This window comes from Oncorhynchus mykiss, unplaced genomic scaffold (genome assembly GCF_013265735.2).
Source record: "Oncorhynchus mykiss isolate Arlee unplaced genomic scaffold, USDA_OmykA_1.1 un_scaffold_299, whole genome shotgun sequence".
In the NCBI taxonomy this organism is placed as follows: Eukaryota; Metazoa; Chordata; class Actinopteri; order Salmoniformes; family Salmonidae; genus Oncorhynchus; species Oncorhynchus mykiss.
Window position 1 is genome coordinate 143,331 of NW_023493749.1, and position 27,674 is coordinate 171,004.

The 27,674-nt window shown below is 36.4% G+C and overlaps 1 protein-coding gene across 1 annotated transcript in view; it reads left to right on the top strand.

The window, feature by feature from the left end:
• The window catches only part of LOC110514305 (receptor-type tyrosine-protein phosphatase mu), a gene marked incomplete at its 5' end in the record, with an annotated part of 150,323 nt that overhangs the window by 110,553 nt on the left and 12,096 nt on the right, over positions 1-27,674 (top strand). The window lies entirely within an intron of this gene.

Here is a 27,674-nt window from a genome sequence, read left to right on the forward strand (position 1 = left end):
GGTGAATGTTGTCTAGGTAATGTACTGACTATACAGTATACAGGTGTATTTGGTCTAGGTAATATACTGACTATACAGGTGTATGTTGTCTAGGTAATGTACTGACTATACAGTATACAGGTGTATGTTGTCTAGGTAATGTACTGACTATACAGTATACAGGTGTATGTGGTCTAGGTAATGTACTGACTATACAGGTGTATGTTGTCTAGGTAATGTACTGACTATACAGTATACAGGTGTATGTGGTCTAGGTAATGTACTGACTATACAGTATACAGGTGTATGTGGTCTAGGTAATGTACTGACTATACAGGTGTATGTTGTCTAGGTAATGTACTGACTATACAGTATACAGGTGCATGTTGTCTAGGTAATGTACTGACTATACAGTATACAGGTGCATGTTGTCTAGGTAATGTACTGACTATTCAGGTGTATGTTGTCTAGGTAATATACTGACTATACAGGTGCATGTTGTCTAGGTAATATACTGACTATACAGGTGTATGTTGTCTAGGTAATATACTGACTATACAGGTGTATGTTGTCTAGGTAATATACAGACTATACAGTATACAGGTGCATGTTGTCTAGGTAATATACTGACTATACAGTATACAGGTGTATGTTGTCTAGGTAATATACTGACTATACAGGTGTATGTTGTCTAGGTAATATACTGACTATACAGTATACAGGTGCATGTTGTCTAGGTAATATACTGACTATACAGGTGTATGTTGTCTAGGTAATATACTGACTATACAGGTGTATGTTGTCTAGGTAATATACAGACTATACAGTATACAGGTGCATGTTGTCTAGGTAATGTACTGACTATACAGGTGTATGTTGTCTAGGTAATATACTGACTATACAGGTGTATGTTGTCTAGGTAATATACTGACTATACAGGTGTATGTTGTCTAGGTAATATACAGACTATACAGTATACAGGTGCATGTTGTCTAGGTAATGTACTGACTATACAGGTGTATGTTGTCTAGGTAATATACTGACTATACAGGTGTATGTTGTCTAGGTAATATACTGACTATACAGGTGTATGTTGTCTAGGTAATGTACTGACTATACAGGTGCATGTTGTCTAGGTAATATACTGACTATACAGGTGTATGTTGTCTAGGTAATATACTGACTATACAGGTGTATGTTGTCTAGGTAATATACAGACTATACAGTATACAGGTGCATGTTGTCTAGGTAATGTACTGACTATACAGGTGTATGTTGTCTAGGTAATATACTGACTATACAGGTGTATGTTGTCTAGGTAATATACTGACTATACAGGTGTATGTTGTCTAGGTAATGTACTGACTATACAGGTGCATGTTGTCTAGGTAATATACTGACTATACAGGTGTATGTTGTCTAGGTAATATACTGACTATACAGGTGTATGTTGTCTAGGTAATATACTGACTATACAGGTGTATGTTGTCTAGGTAATATACTGACTATACAGGTGTATGTTGTCTAGGTAATATACTGACTATACAGGTGTATGTTGTCTAGGTAATATACAGACTATACAGTATACAGGTGCATGTTGTCTAGGTAATATACTGACTATACAGGTGCATGTTGTCTAGGTAATGTACTGACTATACAGGTGTATGTTGTCTAGGTAATATACTGACTATACAGGTGCATGTTGTCTAGGTAATATACTGACTATACAGTATACAGGTGTATGTTGTCTAGGTAATATACTGACTATACAGGTGTATGTTGTCTAGGTAATATACTGACTATACAGGTGTATGTTGTCTAGGTAATGTACTGACTATACAGGTGTATGTTGTCTAGGTAATATACTGACTATACAGGTGTATGTTGTCTAGGTAATATACTGACTATACAGGTGTATGTTGTCTAGGTAATATACTGACTATACAGGTGTATGTTGTCTAGGTAATATACTGACTATACAGGTGTATGTTGTCTAGGTAATATACTGACTATACAGGTGTATGTTGTCTAGGTAATGTACTGACTATACAGGTGTATGTTGTCTAGGTAATGTACTGACTATACAGGTGTATGTTGTCTAGGTAATGTACTGACTATACAGGTGTATGTGGTCTAGGTAATATACTGACTATACAGGTGTATGTTGTCTAGGTAATATACTGACTATACAGGTGTATGTTGTCTAGGTAATATACTGACTATACAGGTGTATGTTGTCTAGGTAATATACTGACTATACAGGTGTATGTTGTCTAGGTAATATACTGACTATACAGGTGTATGTTGTCTAGGTAATATACTGACTATACAGGTGTATGTTGTCTAGGTAATGTACTGACTATACAGGTGTATGTTGTCTAGGTAATATACTGACTATACAGGTGTATGTTGTCTAGGTAATATACTGACTATACAGGTGTATGTTGTCTAGGTAATATACTGACTATACAGGTGTATGTTGTCTAGGTAATGTACTGACTATACAGGTGTATGTTGTCTAGGTAATATACTGACTATACAGGTGTATGTTGTCTAGGTAATGTACTGACTATACAGGTGTATGTTGTCTAGGTAATATACTGACTATACAGGTGCATGTTGTCTAGGTAATGTACTGACTATACAGTATACAGGTGCATGTTGTCTAGGTAATGTACTGACTATACAGTATACAGGTGTATGTTGTCTAGGTAATATACTGACTATACAGGTGTATGTTGTCTAGGTAATATACTGACTATACAGGTGTATGTTGTCTAGGTAATGTACTGACTATACAGGTGTATGTTGTCTAGGTAATGTACTGACTATACAGGTGTATGTTGTCTAGGTAATGTACTGACTATACAGGTGTATGTTGTCTAGGTAATGTACTGACTATACAGGTGTATGTTGTCTAGGTAATATACTGACTATACAGGTGTATGTGGTCTAGGTAATGTACTGACTATACAGGTGTATGTTGTCTAGGTAATGTACTGACTATTCAGGTGTATGTTGTCTAGGTAATGTACTGACTATACAGGTGTATGTTGTCTAGGTAATGTACTGACTATACAGGTGTATGTTGTCTAGGTAATGTACTGACTATACAGGTGTATGTTGTCTAGGTAATGTACTGACTATTCAGGTGTATGTTGTCTAGGTAATGTACTGACTATACAGGTGTATGTTGTCTAGGTAATGTACTGACTATACAGGTGTATGTGGTCTAGGTAATGTACTGACTATACAGTATACAGGTGTATGTTGTCTAGGTAATATACTGACTATACAGGTGTATGTTGTCTAGGTAATGTACTGACTATACAGGTGTATGTTGTCTAGGTAATATACTGACTATACAGGTGCATGTTGTCTAGGTAATGTACTGACTATACAGGTGTATGTTGTCTAGGTAATGTACTGACTATACAGTATACAGGTGTATGTTGTCTAGGTAATATACTGACTATACAGGTGCATGTTGTCTAGGTAATGTACTGACTATACAGGTGTATGTTGTCTAGGTAATATACTGACTATACAGGTGTATGTTGTCTAGGTAATATACTGACTATACAGGTGTATGTTGTCTAGGTAATATACTGACTATACAGGTGTATGTTGTCTAGGTAATATACTGACTATACAGGTGTATGTTGTCTAGGTAATGTACTGACTATACAGTATACAGGTGTATGTTGTCTAGGTAATATACTGACTATACAGGTGCATGTTGTCTAGGTAATGTACTGACTATACAGGTGTATGTTGTCTAGGTAATGTACTGACTATACAGGTGTATGTTGTCTAGGTAATGTACTGACTATACAGGTGTATGTTGTCTAGGTAATATACTGACTATACAGGTGCATGTTGTCTAGGTAATGTACTGACTATACAGGTGTATGTTGTCTAGGTAATGTACTGACTATACAGGTGTATGTTGTCTAGGTAATATACTGACTATACAGGTGTATGTTGTCTAGGTAATATACTGACTATACAGGTGTATGTTGTCTAGGTAATATACTGACTATACAGGTGTATGTTGTCTAGGTAATGTACTGACTATACAGGTGTATGTTGTCTAGGTAATGTACTGACTATACAGGTGTATGTTGTCTAGGTAATATACTGACTATACAGGTGTATGTTGTCTAGGTAATGTACTGACTATACAGGTGTATGTTGTCTAGGTAATGTACTGACTATACAGGTGCATGTTGTCTAGGTAATGTACTGACTATACAGGTGTATGTTGTCTAGGTAATATACTGACTATACAGGTGCATGTTGTCTAGGTAATGTACTGACTATACAGGTGCATGTTGTCTAGGTAATGTACTGACTATACAGTATACAGGTGTATGTTGTCTAGGTAATATACTGACTATACAGGTGCATGTTGTCTAGGTAATGTACTGACTATACAGTATACAGGTGTATGTTGTCTAGGTAATATACTGACTATACAGGTGCATGTTGTCTAGGTAATATACTGACTATACAGGTGTATGTTGTCTAGGTAATATACTGACTATACAGGTGTATGTGGTCTAGGTAATATACTGACTATACAGGTGTATGTTGTCTAGGTAATATACTGACTATACAGTATACAGGTGTATGTTGTCTAGGTAATGTACTGACTATACAGGTGTATGTTGTCTAGGTAATATACTGACTATACAGGTGTATGTTGTCTAGGTAATATACTGACTATACAGTATACAGGTGTATGTTGTCTAGGTAATGTACTGACTATACAGTATACAGGTGTATGTTGTCTAGGTAATATACTGACTATACAGGTGTATGTTGTCTAGGTAATATACTGACTATACAGGTGTATGTTGTCTAGGTAATATACTGACTATACAGTATACAGGTGTATGTTGTCTAGGTAATATACTGACTATACAGGTGCATGTTGTCTAGGTAATGTACTGACTATACAGGTGTATGTTGTCTAGGTAATATACTGACTATACAGGTGCATGTTGTCTAGGTAATATACTGACTATACAGGTGTATGTTGTCTAGGTAATATACTGACTATACAGTATACAGGTGTATGTTGTCTAGGTAATGTACTGACTATACAGTATACAGGTGTATGTTGTCTAGGTAATATACTGACTATACAGGTGTATGTTGTCTAGGTAATATACTGACTATACAGGTGTATGTTGTCTAGGTAATATACTGACTATACAGTATACAGGTGTATGTTGTCTAGGTAATATACTGACTATACAGGTGCATGTTGTCTAGGTAATGTACTGACTATACAGGTGTATGTTGTCTAGGTAATATACTGACTATACAGGTGCATGTTGTCTAGGTAATATACTGACTATACAGGTGTATGTTGTCTAGGTAATGTACTGACTATACAGGTGTATGTTGTCTAGGTAATATACTGACTATACAGGTGTATGTTGTCTAGGTAATGTACTGACTATACAGGTGTATGTGGTCTAGGTAATATACTGACTATACAGGTGTATGTTGTCTAGGTAATATACTGACTATACAGGTGTATGTTGTCTAGGTAATATACTGACTATACAGGTGTATGTTGTCTAGGTAATATACTGACTATACAGGTGTATGTTGTCTAGGTAATATACTGACTATACAGGTGTATGTTGTCTAGGTAATATACTGACTATACAGGTGTATGTTGTCTAGGTAATGTACTGACTATACAGGTGCATGTTGTCTAGGTAATATACTGACTATACAGGTGTATGTTGTCTAGGTAATGTACTGACTATACAGGTGTATGTGGTCTAGGTAATGTACTGACTATACAGTATACAGGTGTATGTTGTCTAGGTAATGTACTGACTATACAGGTGTATGTTGTCTAGGTAATGTACTGACTATTCAGGTGTATGTTGTCTAGGTAATATACAGACTATACAGTATACAGGTGTATGTTGTCTAGGTAATATACTGACTATACAGTATACAGGTGTATGTTGTCTAGGTAATATACTGACTATACAGGTGTATGTGGTCTAGGTAATGTACTGACTATACAGGTGCATGTTGTCTAGGTAATATACTGACTATACAGGTGTATGTTGTCTAGGTAATATACTGACTATACAGGTGTATGTTGTCTAGGTAATATACTGACTATACAGGTGTATGTTGTCTAGGTAATATACTGACTATACAGGTGTATGTTGTCTAGGTAATATACTGACTATACAGGTGTATGTTGTCTAGGTAATATACTGACTATACAGGTGCATGTTGTCTAGGTAATATACTGACTATACAGGTGTATGTTGTCTAGGTAATATACTGACTATACAGGTGTATGTTGTCTAGGTAATGTACTGACTATACAGGTGTATGTTGTCTAGGTAATGTACTGACTATACAGGTGTATGTTGTCTAGGTAATGTACTGACTATACAGGTGTATGTTGTCTAGGTAATATACTGACTATACAGGTGTATGTTGTCTAGGTAATGTACTGACTATACAGTATACAGGTGCATGTTGTCTAGGTAATATACTGACTATACAGGTGCATGTTGTCTAGGTAATGTACTGACTATACAGTATACAGGTGCATGTTGTCTAGGTAATATACTGACTATACAGGTGCATGTTGTCTAGGTAATGTACTGACTATACAGTATACAGGTGCATGTTGTCTAGGTAATGTACTGACTATACAGTATACAGGTGTATGTTGTCTAGGTAATATACTGACTATACAGGTGCATGTTGTCTAGGTAATGTACTGACTATACAGTATACAGGTGCATGTTGTCTAGGTAATGTACTGACTATACAGGTGTATGTTGTCTAGGTAATGTACTGACTATACAGGTGTATGTTGTCTAGGTAATATACTGACTATACAGGTGCATGTTGTCTAGGTAATATACTGACTATACAGGTGTATGTTGTCTAGGTAATATACTGACTATACAGGTGTATGTTGTCTAGGTAATATACTGACTATACAGGTGTATGTTGTCTAGGTAATATACTGACTATACAGGTGTATGTTGTCTAGGTAATATACTGACTATACAGGTGTATGTTGTCTAGGTAATATACTGACTATACAGGTGTATGTTGTCTAGGTAATATACTGACTATACAGGTGTATGTTGTCTAGGTAATGTACTGACTATACAGGTGTATGTTGTCTAGGTAATATACTGACTATACAGGTGTATGTTGTCTAGGTAATGTACTGACTATACAGTATACAGGTGTATGTTGTCTAGGTAATATACTGACTATACAGGTGTATGTTGTCTAGGTAATGTACTGACTATACAGGTGCATGTTGTCTAGGTAATGTACTGACTATACAGTATACAGGTGTATGTTGTCTAGGTAATGTACTGACTATACAGGTGCATGTTGTCTAGGTAATATACTGACTATACAGGTGTATGTTGTCTAGGTAATGTACTGACTATACAGGTGTATGTTGTCTAGGTAATGTACTGACTATACAGGTGTATGTTGTCTAGGTAATATACTGACTATACAGGTGTATGTTGTCTAGGTAATGTACTGACTATACAGGTGTATGTTGTCTAGGTAATGTACTGACTATACAGGTGTATGTTGTCTAGGTAATATACTGACTATACAGGTGTATGTTGTCTAGGTAATGTACTGACTATACAGGTGTATGTTGTCTAGGTAATGTACTGACTATACAGGTGTATGTTGTCTAGGTAATGTACTGACTATACAGGTGTATGTTGTCTAGGTAATGTACTGACTATACAGGTGTATGTTGTCTAGGTAATGTACTGACTATACAGGTGTATGTTGTCTAGGTAATGTACTGACTATACAGGTGTATGTTGTCTAGGTAATGTACTGACTATACAGGTGTATGTTGTCTAGGTAATGTACTGACTATACAGGTGTATGTTGTCTAGGTAATGTACTGACTATACAGTATACAGGTGTATGTTGTCTAGGTAATATACTGACTATACAGGTGTATGTTGTCTAGGTAATGTACTGACTATACAGGTGTATGTTGTCTAGGTAATGTACTGACTATACAGGTGTATGTTGTCTAGGTAATGTACTGACTATACAGGTGTATGTTGTCTAGGTAATGTACTGACTATACAGGTGTATGTTGTCTAGGTAATGTACTGACTATACAGTATACAGGTGTATGTTGTCTAGGTAATATACTGACTATACAGGTGTATGTTGTCTAGGTAATGTACTGACTATACAGGTGTATGTTGTCTAGGTAATGTACTGACTATACAGGTGTATGTTGTCTAGGTAATATACTGACTATACAGGTGTATGTTGTCTAGGTAATATACTGACTATACAGGTGTATGTTGTCTAGGTAATATACTGACTATACAGGTGTATGTTGTCTAGGTAATATACTGACTATACAGGTGTATGTTGTCTAGGTAATATACTGACTATACAGGTGTATGTTGTCTAGGTAATGTACTGACTATACAGGTGTATGTTGTCTAGGTAATATACTGACTATACAGGTGTATGTTGTCTAGGTAATGTACTGACTATACAGGTGAATGTTGTCTAGGTAATGTACTGACTATACAGTATACAGGTGTATGTTGTCTAGGTAATGTACTGACTATACAGGTGCATGTTGTCTAGGTAATGTACTGACTATACAGTATACAGGTGTATGTTGTCTAGGTAATGTACTGACTATACAGGTGTATGTTGTCTAGGTAATGTACTGACTATACAGGTGTATGTTGTCTAGGTAATGTACTGACTATACAGTATACAGGTGTATGTTGTCTAGGTAATGTACTGACTATACAGGTGTATGTTGTCTAGGTAATATACTGACTATACAGGTGTATGTTGTCTAGGTAATGTACTGACTATACAGGTGTATGTTGTCTAGGTAATATACTGACTATACAGGTGTATGTTGTCTAGGTAATATACTGACTATACAGGTGTATGTTGTCTAGGTAATGTACTGACTATACAGGTGTATGTTGTCTAGGTAATGTACTGACTATACAGGTGTATGTTGTCTAGGTAATATACTGACTATACAGGTGTATGTTGTCTAGGTAATGTACTGACTATACAGGTGTATGTTGTCTAGGTAATATACTGACTATACAGGTGTATGTTGTCTAGGTAATATACTGACTATACAGGTGTATGTTGTCTAGGTAATATACTGACTATACAGGTGCATGTTGTCTAGGTAATATACTGACTATACAGGTGCATGTTGTCTAGGTAATGTACTGACTATACAGTATACAGGTGTATGTGGTCTAGGTAATATACTGACTATACAGGTGTATGTTGTCTAGGTAATGTACTGACTATACAGTATACAGGTGTATGTTGTCTAGGTAATATACTGACTATACAGGTGTATGTTGTCTAGGTAATGTACTGACTATACAGTATACAGGTGCATGTTGTCTAGGTAATATACTGACTATACAGGTGTATGTGGTCTAGGAAATATACTGACTATACAGGTGTATGTTGTCTAGGTAATGTACTGACTATACAGTATACAGGTGCATGTTGTCTAGGTAATATACTGACTATACAGGTGTATGTGGTCTAGGAAATATACTGACTATACAGGTGCATGTTGTCTAGGTAATGTACTGACTATACAGGTGTATGTTGTCTAGGTAATATACTGACTATACAGGTGTATGTTGTCTAGGTAATGTACTGACTATACAGGTGTATGTTGTCTAGGTAATATACTGACTATACAGGTGTATGTTGTCTAGGTAATATACTGACTATACAGGTGTATGTTGTCTAGGTAATGTACTGACTATACAGGTGTATGTTGTCTAGGTAATATACTGACTATACAGGTGTATGTGGTCTAGGTAATGTACTGACTATACAGGTGAATGTTGTCTAGGTAATGTACTGACTATACAGTATACAGGTGTATTTGGTCTAGGTAATATACTGACTATACAGGTGTATGTTGTCTAGGTAATGTACTGACTATACAGTATACAGGTGTATGTTGTCTAGGTAATGTACTGACTATACAGTATACAGGTGTATGTGGTCTAGGTAATGTACTGACTATACAGGTGTATGTTGTCTAGGTAATGTACTGACTATACAGTATACAGGTGTATGTGGTCTAGGTAATGTACTGACTATACAGTATACAGGTGTATGTGGTCTAGGTAATGTACTGACTATACAGGTGTATGTTGTCTAGGTAATGTACTGACTATACAGTATACAGGTGCATGTTGTCTAGGTAATGTACTGACTATACAGTATACAGGTGCATGTTGTCTAGGTAATGTACTGACTATTCAGGTGTATGTTGTCTAGGTAATGTACTGACTATACAGGTGTATGTTGTCTAGGTAATGTACTGACTATACAGGTGTATGTTGTCTAGGTAATGTACTGACTATTCAGGTGTATGTTGTCTAGGTAATGTACTGACTATACAGGTGTATGTTGTCTAGGTAATGTACTGACTATACAGGTGTATGTTGTCTAGGTAATGTACTGACTATACAGGTGTATGTTGTCTAGGTAATGTACTGACTATACAGGTGTATGTTGTCTAGGTAATGTACTGACTATACAGTATACAGGTGTATGTTGTCTAGGTAATGTACTGACTATACAGTATACAGGTGTATGTGGTCTAGGTAATGTACTGACTATACAGGTGTATGTTGTCTAGGTAATGTACTGACTATACAGTATACAGGTGTATGTGGTCTAGGTAATGTACTGACTATACAGTATACAGGTGTATGTGGTCTAGGTAATGTACTGACTATACAGGTGTATGTTGTCTAGGTAATGTACTGACTATACAGTATACAGGTGCATGTTGTCTAGGTAATGTACTGACTATACAGTATACAGGTGCATGTTGTCTAGGTAATGTACTGACTATTCAGGTGTATGTTGTCTAGGTAATGTACTGACTATACAGGTGTATGTTGTCTAGGTAATGTACTGACTATACAGGTGTATGTGGTCTAGGTAATGTACTGACTATACAGGTGTATGTTGTCTAGGTAATATACTGACTATACAGGTGTATGTTGTCTAGGTAATGTACTGACTATACAGGTGTATGTTGTCTAGGTAATGTACTGACTATACAGGTGTATGTTGTCTAGGTAATATACTGACTATACAGGTGTATGTTGTCTAGGTAATATACTGACTATACAGGTGTATGTTGTCTAGGTAATATACTGACTATACAGGTGTATGTTGTCTAGGTAATATACTGACTATACAGGTGTATGTTGTCTAGGTAATATACTGACTATACAGGTGTATGTTGTCTAGGTAATGTACTGACTATACAGGTGTATGTTGTCTAGGTAATATACTGACTATACAGGTGTATGTTGTCTAGGTAATGTACTGACTATACAGGTGAATGTTGTCTAGGTAATGTACTGACTATACAGTATACAGGTGTATGTTGTCTAGGTAATGTACTGACTATACAGGTGCATGTTGTCTAGGTAATGTACTGACTATACAGTATACAGGTGTATGTTGTCTAGGTAATGTACTGACTATACAGGTGTATGTTGTCTAGGTAATGTACTGACTATACAGGTGTATGTTGTCTAGGTAATGTACTGACTATACAGTATACAGGTGTATGTTGTCTAGGTAATGTACTGACTATACAGGTGTATGTTGTCTAGGTAATATACTGACTATACAGGTGTATGTGGTCTAGGTAATGTACTGACTATACAGGTGTATGTTGTCTAGGTAATATACTGACTATACAGGTGTATGTTGTCTAGGTAATATACTGACTATACAGGTGTATGTTGTCTAGGTAATGTACTGACTATACAGGTGTATGTTGTCTAGGTAATGTACTGACTATACAGTATACAGGTGCATGTTGTCTAGGTAATATACTGACTATACAGGTGCATGTTGTCTAGGTAATGTACTGACTATACAGTATACAGGTGTATGTGGTCTAGGTAATATACTGACTATACAGGTGTATGTTGTCTAGGTAATGTACTGACTATACAGTATACAGGTGTATGTTGTCTAGGTAATATACTGACTATACAGGTGTATGTTGTCTAGGTAATGTACTGACTATACAGTATACAGGTGCATGTTGTCTAGGTAATATACTGACTATACAGGTGTATGTGGTCTAGGAAATATACTGACTATACAGGTGCATGTTGTCTAGGTAATGTACTGACTATACAGGTGTATGTTGTCTAGGTAATGTACTGACTATACAGGTGTATGTTGTCTAGGTAATATACTGACTATACAGGTGTATGTGGTCTAGGAAATATACTGACTATACAGGTGTATGTGGTCTAGGTAATGTACTGACTATACAGGTGAATGTTGTCTAGGTAATGTACTGACTATACAGTATACAGGTGTATTTGGTCTAGGTAATATACTGACTATACAGGTGTATGTTGTCTAGGTAATGTACTGACTATACAGTATACAGGTGTATGTTGTCTAGGTAATGTACTGACTATACAGTATACAGGTGTATGTGGTCTAGGTAATGTACTGACTATACAGGTGTATGTTGTCTAGGTAATGTACTGACTATACAGTATACAGGTGTATGTGGTCTAGGTAATGTACTGACTATACAGTATACAGGTGTATGTGGTCTAGGTAATGTACTGACTATACAGGTGTATGTTGTCTAGGTAATGTACTGACTATACAGTATACAGGTGCATGTTGTCTAGGTAATGTACTGACTATACAGTATACAGGTGCATGTTGTCTAGGTAATGTACTGACTATTCAGGTGTATGTTGTCTAGGTAATGTACTGACTATACAGGTGTATGTTGTCTAGGTAATGTACTGACTATACAGGTGTATGTTGTCTAGGTAATGTACTGACTATTCAGGTGTATGTTGTCTAGGTAATGTACTGACTATACAGGTGTATGTTGTCTAGGTAATGTACTGACTATACAGGTGTATGTTGTCTAGGTAATGTACTGACTATACAGGTGTATGTTGTCTAGGTAATGTACTGACTATACAGGTGTATGTTGTCTAGGTAATGTACTGACTATACAGTATACAGGTGTATGTTGTCTAGGTAATGTACTGACTATACAGTATACAGGTGTATGTGGTCTAGGTAATGTACTGACTATACAGGTGTATGTTGTCTAGGTAATGTACTGACTATACAGTATACAGGTGTATGTGGTCTAGGTAATGTACTGACTATACAGGTGTATGTTGTCTAGGTAATGTACTGACTATACAGTATACAGGTGCATGTTGTCTAGGTAATGTACTGACTATACAGTATACAGGTGCATGTTGTCTAGGTAATGTACTGACTATTCAGGTGTATGTTGTCTAGGTAATGTACTGACTATACAGGTGTATGTTGTCTAGGTAATGTACTGACTATACAGGTGTATGTGGTCTAGGTAATGTACTGACTATACAGGTGTATGTTGTCTAGGTAATGTACTGACTATACAGGTGTATGTTGTCTAGGTAATATACTGACTATACAGGTGTATGTTGTCTAGGTAATGTACTGACTATACAGGTGTATGTTGTCTAGGTAATGTACTGACTATACAGGTGTATGTTGTCTAGGTAATGTACTGACTATACAGTATACAGGTGTATGTTGTCTAGGTAATATACTGACTATACAGGTGTATGTTGTCTAGGTAATGTACTGACTATACAGGTGTATGTTGTCTAGGTAATGTACTGACTATACAGGTGTATGTTGTCTAGGTAATATACTGACTATACAGGTGTATGTTGTCTAGGTAATATACTGACTATACAGGTGTATGTTGTCTAGGTAATATACTGACTATACAGGTGTATGTTGTCTAGGTAATATACTGACTATACAGGTGTATGTTGTCTAGGTAATATACTGACTATACAGGTGTATGTTGTCTAGGTAATGTACTGACTATACAGGTGTATGTTGTCTAGGTAATATACTGACTATACAGGTGTATGTTGTCTAGGTAATGTACTGACTATACAGGTGTATGTTGTCTAGGTAATGTACTGACTATACAGGTGTATGTTGTCTAGGTAATGTACTGACTATACAGTATACAGGTGTATGTTGTCTAGGTAATGTACTGACTATACAGTATACAGGTGTATGTGGTCTAGGTAATGTACTGACTATACAGGTGTATGTTGTCTAGGTAATGTACTGACTATACAGTATACAGGTGTATGTGGTCTAGGTAATGTACTGACTATACAGTATACAGGTGTATGTGGTCTAGGTAATGTACTGACTATACAGGTGTATGTTGTCTAGGTAATGTACTGACTATACAGTATACAGGTGCATGTTGTCTAGGTAATGTACTGACTATTCAGGTGTATGTTGTCTAGGTAATGTACTGACTATACAGGTGTATGTTGTCTAGGTAATGTACTGACTATACAGGTGTATGTGGTCTAGGTAATGTACTGACTATACAGGTGTATGTTGTCTAGGTAATGTACTGACTATACAGGTGTATGTTGTCTAGGTAATGTACTGACTATACAGGTGTATGTTGTCTAGGTAATGTACTGACTATACAGTATACAGGTGTATGTTGTCTAGGTAATGTACTGACTATACAGTATACAGGTGTATGTGGTCTAGGTAATGTACTGACTATACAGGTGTATGTTGTCTAGGTAATGTACTGACTATACAGTATACAGGTGTATGTGGTCTAGGTAATGTACTGACTATACAGTATACAGGTGTATGTGGTCTAGGTAATGTACTGACTATACAGGTGTATGTTGTCTAGGTAATGTACTGACTATACAGTATACAGGTGCATGTTGTCTAGGTAATGTACTGACTATACAGTATACAGGTGCATGTTGTCTAGGTAATGTACTGACTATTCAGGTGTATGTTGTCTAGGTAATGTACTGACTATACAGGTGTATGTTGTCTAGGTAATGTACTGACTATACAGGTGTATGTGGTCTAGGTAATGTACTGACTATACAGGTGTATGTTGTCTAGGTAATGTACTGACTATACAGGTGTATGTTGTCTAGGTAATATACTGACTATACAGGTGTATGTTGTCTAGGTAATGTACTGACTATACAGGTGTATGTTGTCTAGGTAATGTACTGACTATACAGGTGTATGTTGTCTAGGTAATGTACTGACTATACAGTATACAGGTGTATGTTGTCTAGGTAATATACTGACTATACAGGTGTATGTTGTCTAGGTAATGTACTGACTATACAGGTGTATGTTGTCTAGGTAATGTACTGACTATACAGGTGTATGTTGTCTAGGTAATATACTGACTATACAGGTGTATGTTGTCTAGGTAATATACTGACTATACAGGTGTATGTTGTCTAGGTAATATACTGACTATACAGGTGTATGTTGTCTAGGTAATATACTGACTATACAGGTGTATGTTGTCTAGGTAATATACTGACTATACAGGTGTATGTTGTCTAGGTAATGTACTGACTATACAGGTGTATGTTGTCTAGGTAATATACTGACTATACAGGTGTATGTTGTCTAGGTAATGTACTGACTATACAGGTGAATGTTGTCTAGGTAATGTACTGACTATACAGTATACAGGTGTATGTTGTCTAGGTAATGTACTGACTATACAGGTGTATGTTGTCTAGGTAATGTACTGACTATACAGGTGTATGTTGTCTAGGTAATGTACTGACTATACAGTATACAGGTGTATGTTGTCTAGGTAATGTACTGACTATACAGTATACAGGTGTATGTGGTCTAGGTAATGTACTGACTATACAGGTGTATGTTGTCTAGGTAATGTACTGACTATACAGTATACAGGTGTATGTGGTCTAGGTAATGTACTGACTATACAGTATACAGGTGTATGTGGTCTAGGTAATGTACTGACTATACAGGTGTATGTTGTCTAGGTAATGTACTGACTATACAGTATACAGGTGCATGTTGTCTAGGTAATGTACTGACTATTCAGGTGTATGTTGTCTAGGTAATGTACTGACTATACAGGTGTATGTTGTCTAGGTAATGTACTGACTATACAGGTGTATGTGGTCTAGGTAATGTACTGACTATACAGGTGTATGTTGTCTAGGTAATGTACTGACTATACAGGTGTATGTTGTCTAGGTAATATACTGACTATACAGGTGTATGTTGTCTAGGTAATGTACTGACTATACAGTATACAGGTGTATGTGGTCTAGGTAATATACTGACTATACAGTATACAGGTGTATGTTGTCTAGGTAATATACTGACTATACAGGTGCATGTTGTCTAGGTAATGTACTGACTATACAGTATACAGGTGTATGTTGTCTAGGTAATATACTGACTATACAGGTGTATGTTGTCTAGGTAATATACTGACTATACAGGTGTATGTTGTCTAGGTAATGTACTGACTATACAGTATACAGGTGCATGTTGTCTAGGTAATATACTGACTATACAGGTGTATGTTGTCTAGGTAATATACTGACTATACAGGTGCATGTTGTCTAGGTAATGTACTGACTATACAGTATACAGGTGCATGTTGTCTAGGTAATATACTGACTATACAGGTGTATGTGGTCTAGGTAATATACTGACTATACAGGTGTATGTTGTCTAGGTAATATACTGACTATACAGGTGTATGTTGTCTAGGTAATATACTGACTATACAGGTGTATGTGGTCTAGGTAATATACTGACTATACAGGTGTATGTGGTCTAGGTAATGTACTGACTATACAGGTGTATGTTGTCTAGGTAATATACTGACTATACAGGTGTATGTGGTCTAGGTAATGTACTGACTATACAGGTGTATGTTGTCTAGGTAATGTACTGACTATACAGGTGTATGTTGTCTAGGTAATATACTGACTATACAGGTGTATGTTGTCTAGGTAATGTACTGACTATACAGTATACAGGTGCATGTTGTCTAGGTAATGTACTGACTATACAGTATACAGGTGCATGTTGTCTAGGTAATGTACTGACTATACAGGTGTATGTTGTCTAGGTAATGTACTGACTATACAGGTGTATGTTGTCTAGGTAATATACTGACTATACAGTATACAGGTGCATGTTGTCTAGGTAATGTACTGACTATACAGGTGTATGTTGTCTAGGTAATGTACTGACTATACAGTATACAGGTGCATGTTGTCTAGGTAATATACTGACTATACAGGTGTATGTTGTCTAGGTAATATACTGACTATACAGGTGCATGTTGTCTAGGTAATATACTGACTATTCAGGTGTATGTTGTCTAGGTAATGTACTGACTATACAGGTGTATGTTGTCTAGGTAATATACTGACTATACAGGTGTATGTTGTCTAGGTAATATACTGACTATACAGGTGTATGTTGTCTAGGTAATGTACTGACTATACAGGTGTATGTTGTCTAGGTAATATACTGACTATACAGGTGTATGTTGTCTAGGTAATATACTGACTATACAGGTGTATGTTGTCTAGGTAATATACTGACTATACAGGTGTATGTTGTCTAGGTAATATACTGACTATACAGGTGTATGTTGTCTAGGTAATATACTGACTATACAGGTGTATGTTGTCTAGGTAATGTACTGACTATACAGGTGTATGTTGTCTAGGTAATGTACTGACTATACAGGTGTATGTTGTCTAGGTAATATACTGACTATACAGGTGTATGTTGTCTAGGTAATGTACTGACTATACAGTATACAGGTGTATGTGGTCTAGGTAATGTACTGACTATACAGGTGCATGTTGTCTAGGTAATATACTGACTATACAGGTGTATGTTGTCTAGGTAATATACTGACTATACAGGTGCATGTTGTCTAGGTAATATACTGACTATACAGGTGTATGTTGTCTAGGTAATGTACTGACTATTCAGGTGTATGTTGTCTAGGTAATGTACTGACTATACAGGTGTATGTTGTCTAGGTAATATACTGACTATACAGGTGTATGTTGTCTAGGTAATGTACTGACTATACAGTATACAGGTGTATGTGGTCTAGGTAATGTACTGACTATACAGGTGTATGTTGTCTAGGTAATATACTGACTATACAGGTGTATGTTGTCTAGGTAATATACTGACTATACAGGTGCATGTTGTCTAGGTAATGTACTGACTATACAGGTGCATGTTGTCTAGGTAATATACTGACTATACAGGTGTATGTTGTCTAGGTAATATACTGACTATACAGGTGTATGTTGTCTAGGTAATATACTGACTATACAGGTGCATGTTGTCTAGGTAATGTACTGACTATACAGGTGCATGTTGTCTAGGTAATATACTGACTATACAGGTGTATGTTGTCTAGGTAATATACTGACTATACAGGTGTATGTTGTCTAGGTAATATACTGACTATACAGGTGTATGTTGTCTAGGTAATATACTGACTATACAGGTGTATGTTGTCTAGGTAATATACTGACTATACAGGTGTATGTTGTCTAGGTAATGTACTGACTATACAGGTGTATGTTGTCTAGGTAATATACTGACTATACAGGTGTATGTTGTCTAGGTAATATACTGACTATACAGGTGTATGTTGTCTAGGTAATATACTGACTATACAGGTGTATGTTGTCTAGGTAATGTACTGACTATACAGGTGTATGTTGTCTAGGTAATGTACTGACTATACAGTATACAGGTGCATGTTGTCTAGGTAATATACTGACTATACAGGTGCATGTTGTCTAGGTAATATACTGACTATACAGGTGTATGTTGTCTAGGTAATATACTGACTATACAGGTGCATGTTGTCTAGGTAATGTACTGACTATACAGGTGTATGTTGTCTAGGTAATATACTGACTATACAGGTGTATGTTGTCTAGGTAATGTACTGACTATACAGGTGCATGTTGTCTAGGTAATGTACTGACTATACAGGTGCATGTTGTCTAGGTAATGTACTGACTATACAGGTGTATGTGGTCTAGGTAATGTACTGACTATACAGTATACAGGTGTATGTGGTCTAGGTAATGTACTGACTATACAGGTGTATGTTGTCTAGGTAATGTACTGACTATACAGGTGCATGTTGTCTAGGTAATGTACTGACTATACAGGTGTATGTGGTCTAGGTAATGTACTGACTATACAGGTGTATGTTGTCTAGGTAATGTACTGACTATACAGTATACAGGTGCATGTTGTCTAGGTAATGTACTGACTATACAGTATACAGGTGCATGTTGTCTAGGTAATGTACTGACTATTCAGGTGTATGTTGTCTAGGTAATGTACTGACTATACAGGTGTATGTTGTCTAGGTAATGTACTGACTATACAGTATACAGGTGCATGTTGTCTAGGTAATGTACTGACTATACAGTATACAGGTGAATGTTGTCTAGGTAATGTACTGACTATACAGGTGTATGTTGTCTAGGTAATATACTGACTATACAGGTGTATGTTGTCTAGGTAATATACTGACTATACAGGTGTATGTTGTCTAGGTAATATACTGACTATACAGGTGTATGTTGTCTAGGTAATGTACTGACTATACAGGTGTATGTTGTCTAGGTAATATACTGACTATACAGGTGTATGTTGTCTAGGTAATGTACTGACTATACAGTATACAGGTGCATGTTGTCTAGGTAATGTACTGACTATACAGGTGTATGTTGTCTAGGTAATGTACTGACTATACAGGTGTATGTTGTCTAGGTAATATACTGACTATACAGGTGTATGTTGTCTAGGTAATGTACTGACTATACAGGTGTATGTTGTCTAGGTAATGTACTGACTATACAGGTGTATGTTGTCTAGGTAATATACTGACTATACAGGTGTATGTTGTCTAGGTAATGTACTGACTATACAGGTGTATGTTGTCTAGGTAATATACTGACTATACAGGTGTATGTTGTCTAGGTAATATACTGACTATACAGGTGTATGTTGTCTAGGTAATGTACTGACTATACAGTATACAGGTGCATGTTGTCTAGGTAATGTACTGACTATACAGGTGTATGTTGTCTAGGTAATATACTGACTATACAGGTGTATGTTGTCTAGGTAATATACTGACTATACAGGTGTATGTTGTCTAGGTAATATACTGACTATACAGGTGCATGTTGTCTAGGTAATGTACTGACTATACAGGTGCATGTTGTCTAGGTAATGTACTGACTATACAGGTGTATGTTGTCTAGGTAATATACTGACTATACAGTATACAGGTGTATGTTGTCTAGGTAATGTACTGACTATACAGTATACAGGTGTATGTTGTCTAGGTAATATACTGACTATACAGGTGAATGTGGTCTAGGTAATGTACTGACTATACAGGTGTATGTTGTCTAGGTAATATACTGACTATACAGGTGTATGTGGTCTAGGTAATGTACTGACTATACAGTATACAGGTGTATGTTGTCTAGGTAATATACTGACTATACAGGTGTATGTTGTCTAGGTAATGTACTGACTATACAGGTGAATGTTGTCTAGGTAATGTACTGACTATACAGTATACAGGTGTATGTTGTCTAGGTAATGTACTGACTATACAGGTGCATGTTGTCTAGGTAATATACTGACTATACAGGTGTATGTGGTCTAGGTAATGTACTGACTATACAGGTGTATGTTGTCTAGGTAATATACTGACTATACAGGTGTATGTTGTCTAGGTAATATACTGACTATACAGGTGTATGTGGTCTAGGTAATGTACTGACTATACAGGTGTATGTTGTCTAGGTAATATACTGACTATACAGGTGTATGTTGTCTAGGTAATGTACTGACTATACAGTATACAGGTGTATGTTGTCTAGGTAATGTACTGACTATACAGGTGTATGTTGTCTAGGTAATATACTGACTATACAGGTGTATGTTGTCTAGGTAATATACTGACTATACAGTATACAGGTGTATGTTGTCTAGGTAATATACTGACTATACAGGTGTATGTGGTCTAGGTAATGTACTGACTATACAGTATACAGGTGTATGTTGTCTAGGTAATATACTGACTATACAGTATACAGGTGTATGTTGTCTAGGTAATATACTGACTATACAGGTGAATGTTGTCTAGGTAATGTACTGACTATACAGTATACAGGTGTATGTTGTCTAGGTAATGTACTGACTATACAGGTGCATGTTGTCTAGGTAATGTACTGACTATACAGGTGTATGTGGTCTAGGTAATGTACTGACTATACAGGTGTATGTGGTCTAGGTAATGTACTGACTATACAGGTGTATGTGGTCTAGGTAATATACTGACTATACAGGTGTATGTTGTCTAGGTAATATACTGACTATACAGGTGTATGTTGTCTAGGTAATGTACTGACTATACAGTATACAGGTGTATGTTGTCTAGGTAATATACTGACTATACAGGTGTATGTGGTCTAGGTAATGTACTGACTATACAGTATACAGGTGTATGTTGTCTAGGTAATATACTGACTATACAGGTGCATGTTGTCTAGGTAATATACTGACTATACAGGTGTATGTGGTCTAGGTAATGTACTGACTATACAGGTGTATGTTGTCTAGGTAATGTACTGACTATACAGGTGTATGTTGTCTAGGTAATATACTGACTATACAGGTGTATGTTGTCTAGGTAATGTACTGACTATACAGGTGTATGTTGTCTAGGTAATATACTGACTATACAGGTGTATGTTGTCTAGGTAATGTACTGACTATACAGGTGTATGTTGTCTAGGTAATATACTGACTATACAGGTGTATGTTGTCTAGGTAATATACTGACTATACAGGTGTATGTGGTCTAGGTAATGTACTGACTATACAGTATACAGGTGTATGTGGTCTAGGTAATGTACTGACTATACAGGTGCATGTTGTCTAGGTAATATACTGACTATACAGGTGTATGTTGTCTAGGTAATGTACTGACTATACAGTATACAGGTGTATGTTGTCTAGGTAATATACTGACTATACAGGTGTATGTTGTCTAGGTAATATACTGACTATACAGGTGTATGTTGTCTAGGTAATATACTGACTATACAGGTGTATGTTGTCTAGGTAATATACTGACTATACAGGTGCATGTTGTCTAGGTAATGTACTGACTATACAGGTGTATGTTGTCTAGGTAATATACTGACTATACAGGTGCATGTTGTCTAGGTAATGTACTGACTATACAGGTGTATGTTGTCTAGGTAATATACTGACTATACAGGTGTATGTTGTCTAGGTAATATACTGACTATACAGGTGTATGTGGTCTAGGTAATGTACTGACTATACAGTATACAGGTGTATGTGGTCTAGGTAATGTACTGACTATACAGGTGCATGTTGTCTAGGTAATATACTGACTATACAGGTGTATGTTGTCTAGGTAATATACTGACTATACAGGTGTATGTTGTCTAGGTAATATACTGACTATACAGGTGTATGTTGTCTAGGTAATGTACTGACTATACAGTATACAGGTGTATGTTGTCTAGGTAATATACTGACTATACAGGTGTATGTTGTCTAGGTAATGTACTGACTATACAGGTGTATGTTGTCTAGGTAATGTACTGACTATACAGGTGTATGTTGTCTAGGTAATGTACTGACTATACAGTATACAGGTGTATGTTGTCTAGGTAATATACTGACTATACAGGTGTATGTTGTCTAGGTAATGTACTGACTATACAGTATACAGGTGTATGTGGTCTAGGTAATATACTGACTATACAGGTGCATGTTGTCTAGGTAATATACTGACTATACAGGTGCATGTTGTCTAGGTAATATACTGACTATACAGGTGCATGTTGTCTAGGTAATGTACTGACTATAAAGGTGTATGTTGTCTAGGTAATATACTGACTATACAGGTGCATGTTGTCTAGGTAATATACTGACTATACAGGTGTATGTTGTCTAGGTAATATACTGACTATACAGGTGCATGTTGTCTAGGTAATGTACTGACTATACAGGTGCATGTTGTCTAGGTAATGTACTGACTATACAGGTGTATGTTGTCTAGGTAATATACTGACTATACAGGTGTATGTTGTCTAGGTAATATACTGACTATACAGGTGTATGTTGTCTAGGTAATGTACTGACTATACAGGTGTATGTTGTCTAGGTAATGTACTGACTATACAGGTGCATGTTGTCTAGGTAATATACTGACTATACAGTATACAGGTGCATGTTGTCTAGGTAATATACTGACTATACAGGTGCATGTTGTCTAGGTAATGTACTGACTATAAAGGTGTATGTTGTCTAGGTAATGTACTGACTATACAGGTGCATGTTGTCTAGGTAATGTACTGACTATACAGGTGTATGTTGTCTAGGTAATATACTGACTATACAGGTGTATGTTGTCTAGGTAATGTACTGACTATACAGGTGTATGTTGTCTAGGTAATATACTGACTATACAGGTGCATGTTGTCTAGGTAATATACTGACTATACAGTATACAGGTGCATGTTGTCTAGGTAATGTACTGACTATACAGTATACAGGTGCATGTTGTCTAGGTAATGTACTGACTATACAGGTGTATGTTGTCTAGGTAATATACTGACTATACAGGTGCATGTTGTCTAGGTAATATACTGACTATACAGGTGTATGTTGTCTAGGTAATATACTGACTATACAGGTGTATGTTGTCTAGGTAATATACTGACTATACAGGTGCATGTTGTCTAGGTAATATACTGACTATACAGTATACAGGTGCATGTTGTCTAGGTAATATACTGACTATACAGGTGTATGTTGTCTAGGTAATATACTGACTATACAGGTGTATGTTGTCTAGGTAATATACTGACTATACAGGTGTATGTTGTCTAGGTAATATACTGACTATACAGGTGTATGTTGTCTAGGTAATGTACTGACTATACAGGTGTATGTTGTCTAGGTAATATACTGACTATACAGGTGTATGTTGTCTAGGTAATATACAGACTATACAGTATACAGGTGCATGTTGTCTAGGTAATATACTGACTATACAGGTGTATGTTGTCTAGGTAATATACTGACTATACAGGTGTATGTTGTCTAGGTAATATACTGACTATACAGGTGTATGTTGTCTAGGTAATATACTGACTATACAGGTGTATGTTGTCTAGGTAATGTACTGACTATACAGGTGTATGTTGTCTAGGTAATATACTGACTATACAGGTGTATGTTGTCTAGGTAATGTACTGACTATACAGTATACAGGTGCATGTTGTCTAGGTAATATACTGACTATACAGGTGTATGTTGTCTAGGTAATATACTGACTATACAGGTGTATGTTGTCTAGGTAATATACTGACTATACAGGTGTATGTTGTCTAGGTAATGTACTGACTATACAGGTGTATGTTGTCTAGGTAATATACTGACTATACAGGTGTATGTTGTCTAGGTAATGTACTGACTATACAGGTGTATGTTGTCTAGGTAATATACTGACTATACAGTATACAGGTGTATGTTGTCTAGGTAATATACTGACTATACAGTATACAGGTGTATGTTGTCTAGGTAATATACTGACTATACAGGTGTATGTTGTCTAGGTAATATACTGACTATACAGGTGTATGTTGTCTAGGTAATGTACTGACTATACAGTATACAGGTGTATGTTGTCTAGGTAATATACTGACTATACAGGTGCATGTTGTCTAGGTAATGTACTGACTATACAGGTGTATGTTGTCTAGGTAATGTACTGACTATACAGTATACAGGTGTATGTTGTCTAGGTAATATACTGACTATACAGGTGCATGTTGTCTAGGTAATATACTGACTATACAGTATACAGGTGTATGTGGTCTAGGTAATGTACTGACTATACAGGTGTATGTTGTCTAGGTAATGTACTGACTATACAGTATACAGGTGTATGTTGTCTAGGTAATATACTGACTATACAGGTGTATGTTGTCTAGGTAATGTACTGACTATACAGGTGTATGTTGTCTAGGTAATATACTGACTATACAGTATACAGGTGCATGTGGTCTAGGTAATGTACTGACTATACAGGTGCATGTTGTCTAGGTAATGTACTGACTATACAGTATACAGGTGCATGTTGTCTAGGTAATGTACTGACTATACAGGTGCATGTTGTCTAGGTAATGTACTGACTATACAGGTGTATGTTGTCTAGGTAATGTACTGACTATACAGGTGTATGTTGTCTAGGTAATATACTGACTATACAGTATACAGGTGCATGTGGTCTAGGTAATATACTGACTATACAGTATACAGGTGCATGTTGTCTAGGTAATATACTGACTATACAGTATACAGGTGCATGTGGTCTAGGTAATGTACTGACTATACAGGTGCATGTTGTCTAGGTAATGTACTGACTATACAGTATACAGGTGCATGTTGTCTAGGTAATGTACTGACTATACAGGTGCATGTTGTCTAGGTAATGTACTGACTATACAGGTGTATGTTGTCTAGGTAATATACTGACTATACAGGTGCATGTTGTCTAGGTAATATACTGACTATACAGTATACAGGTGCATGTTGTCTAGGTAATGTACTGACTATACAGGTGTATGTTGTCTAGGTAATATACTGACTATACAGGTGTATGTTGTCTAGGTAATATACTGACTATACAGGTGTATGTTGTCTAGGTAATATACTGACTATACAGGTGCATGTTGTCTAGGTAATATACTGACTATACAGGTGTATGTTGTCTAGGTAATGTACTGACTATACAGGTGTATGTTGTCTAGGTAATGTACTGACTATACAGGTGTATGTTGTCTAGGTAATATACTGACTATACAGGTGTATGTTGTCTAGGTAATATACTGACTATACAGGTGTATGTTGTCTAGGTAATGTACTGACTATACAGGTGTATGTTGTCTAGGTAATGTACTGACTATACAGGTGTATGTTGTCTAGGTAATATACTGACTATACAGGTGTATGTTGTCTAGGTAATATACTGACTATACAGGTGTATGTTGTCTAGGTAATGTACTGACTATACAGGTGTATGTTGTCTAGGTAATATACTGACTATACAGGTGTATGTTGTCTAGGTAATGTACTGACTATACAGGTGTATGTTGTCTAGGTAATGTACTGACTATACAGGTGTATGTTGTCTAGGTAATATACTGACTATACAGGTGCATGTTGTCTAGGTAATGTACTGACTATACAGGTGTATGTTGTCTAGGTAATATACTGACTATACAGGTGTATGTTGTCTAGGTAATATACTGACTATACAGGTGCATGTTGTCTAGGTAATATACTGACTATACAGGTGTATGTTGTCTAGGTAATGTACTGACTATACAGGTGTATGTTGTCTAGGTAATATACTGACTATACAGGTGTATGTTGTCTAGGTAATGTACTGACTATACAGGTGTATGTTGTCTAGGTAATGTACTGACTATACAGGTGTATGTTGTCTAGGTAATATACTGACTATACAGGTGTATGTTGTCTAGGTAATGTACTGACTATACAGGTGTATGTTGTCTAGGTAATGTACTGACTATACAGGTGTATGTTGTCTAGGTAATGTACTGACTATACAGGTGTATGTTGTCTAGGTAATGTACTGACTATACAGGTGTATGTTGTCTAGGTAATATACTGACTATACAGGTGTATGTTGTCTAGGTAATATACTGACTATACAGGTGTATGTTGTCTAGGTAATGTACTGACTATACAGGTGTATGTTGTCTAGGTAATGTACTGACTATACAGGTGTATGTTGTCTAGGTAATATACTGACTATACAGGTGTATGTTGTCTAGGAAATATACTGACTATACAGGTGTATGTTGTCTAGGTAATGTACTGACTATACAGGTGCATGTTGTCTAGGTAATATACTGACTATACAGGTGTATGTTGTCTAGGTAATATACTGACTATACAGGTGCATGTTGTCTAGGTAATATACTGACTATACAGTATACAGGTGTATGTTGTCTAGGTAATATACTGACTATACAGGTGTATGTTGTCTAGGTAATGTACTGACTATACAGGTGTATGTTGTCTAGGTAATGTACTGACTATACAGTATACAGGTGTATGTGGTCTAGGTAATATACTGACTATACAGGTGTATGTTATATCGTTTTTACCTCGTCTGTCTCTTCAGAGAGGGTAGACGTGGGTTCTTCAGAGAGGGTAGACGTGGGTATTTCCCCTGCTCTTATGAGCCCGTCCCCCTTGGGGTGTACTACTCTAACAGTTTTTAACTGTCAAAGCAAAGAGTTGGTAATCCACGTTCCGTATCACATCCATTCTCCCCCCGAACATCTTTTGATCACATATTCTTTTACACGCAAAAAATAAACTATGGGTTTCCTGGGGGTTTAAAAAAAGAAGGAAACAGGGTGGATTTGTTTTTTTTGTTTGGTTGTTGAGAAGACTGATACCTGTCACATGAAAGGGAGAGAGAAGAAGAAGAAAAACAGAATGAAATATATTATATAAGACTGCACCAAGCACCAATTAATACAAAAAGTCAGCTAACTCAATGTTGCTTCAGTTGG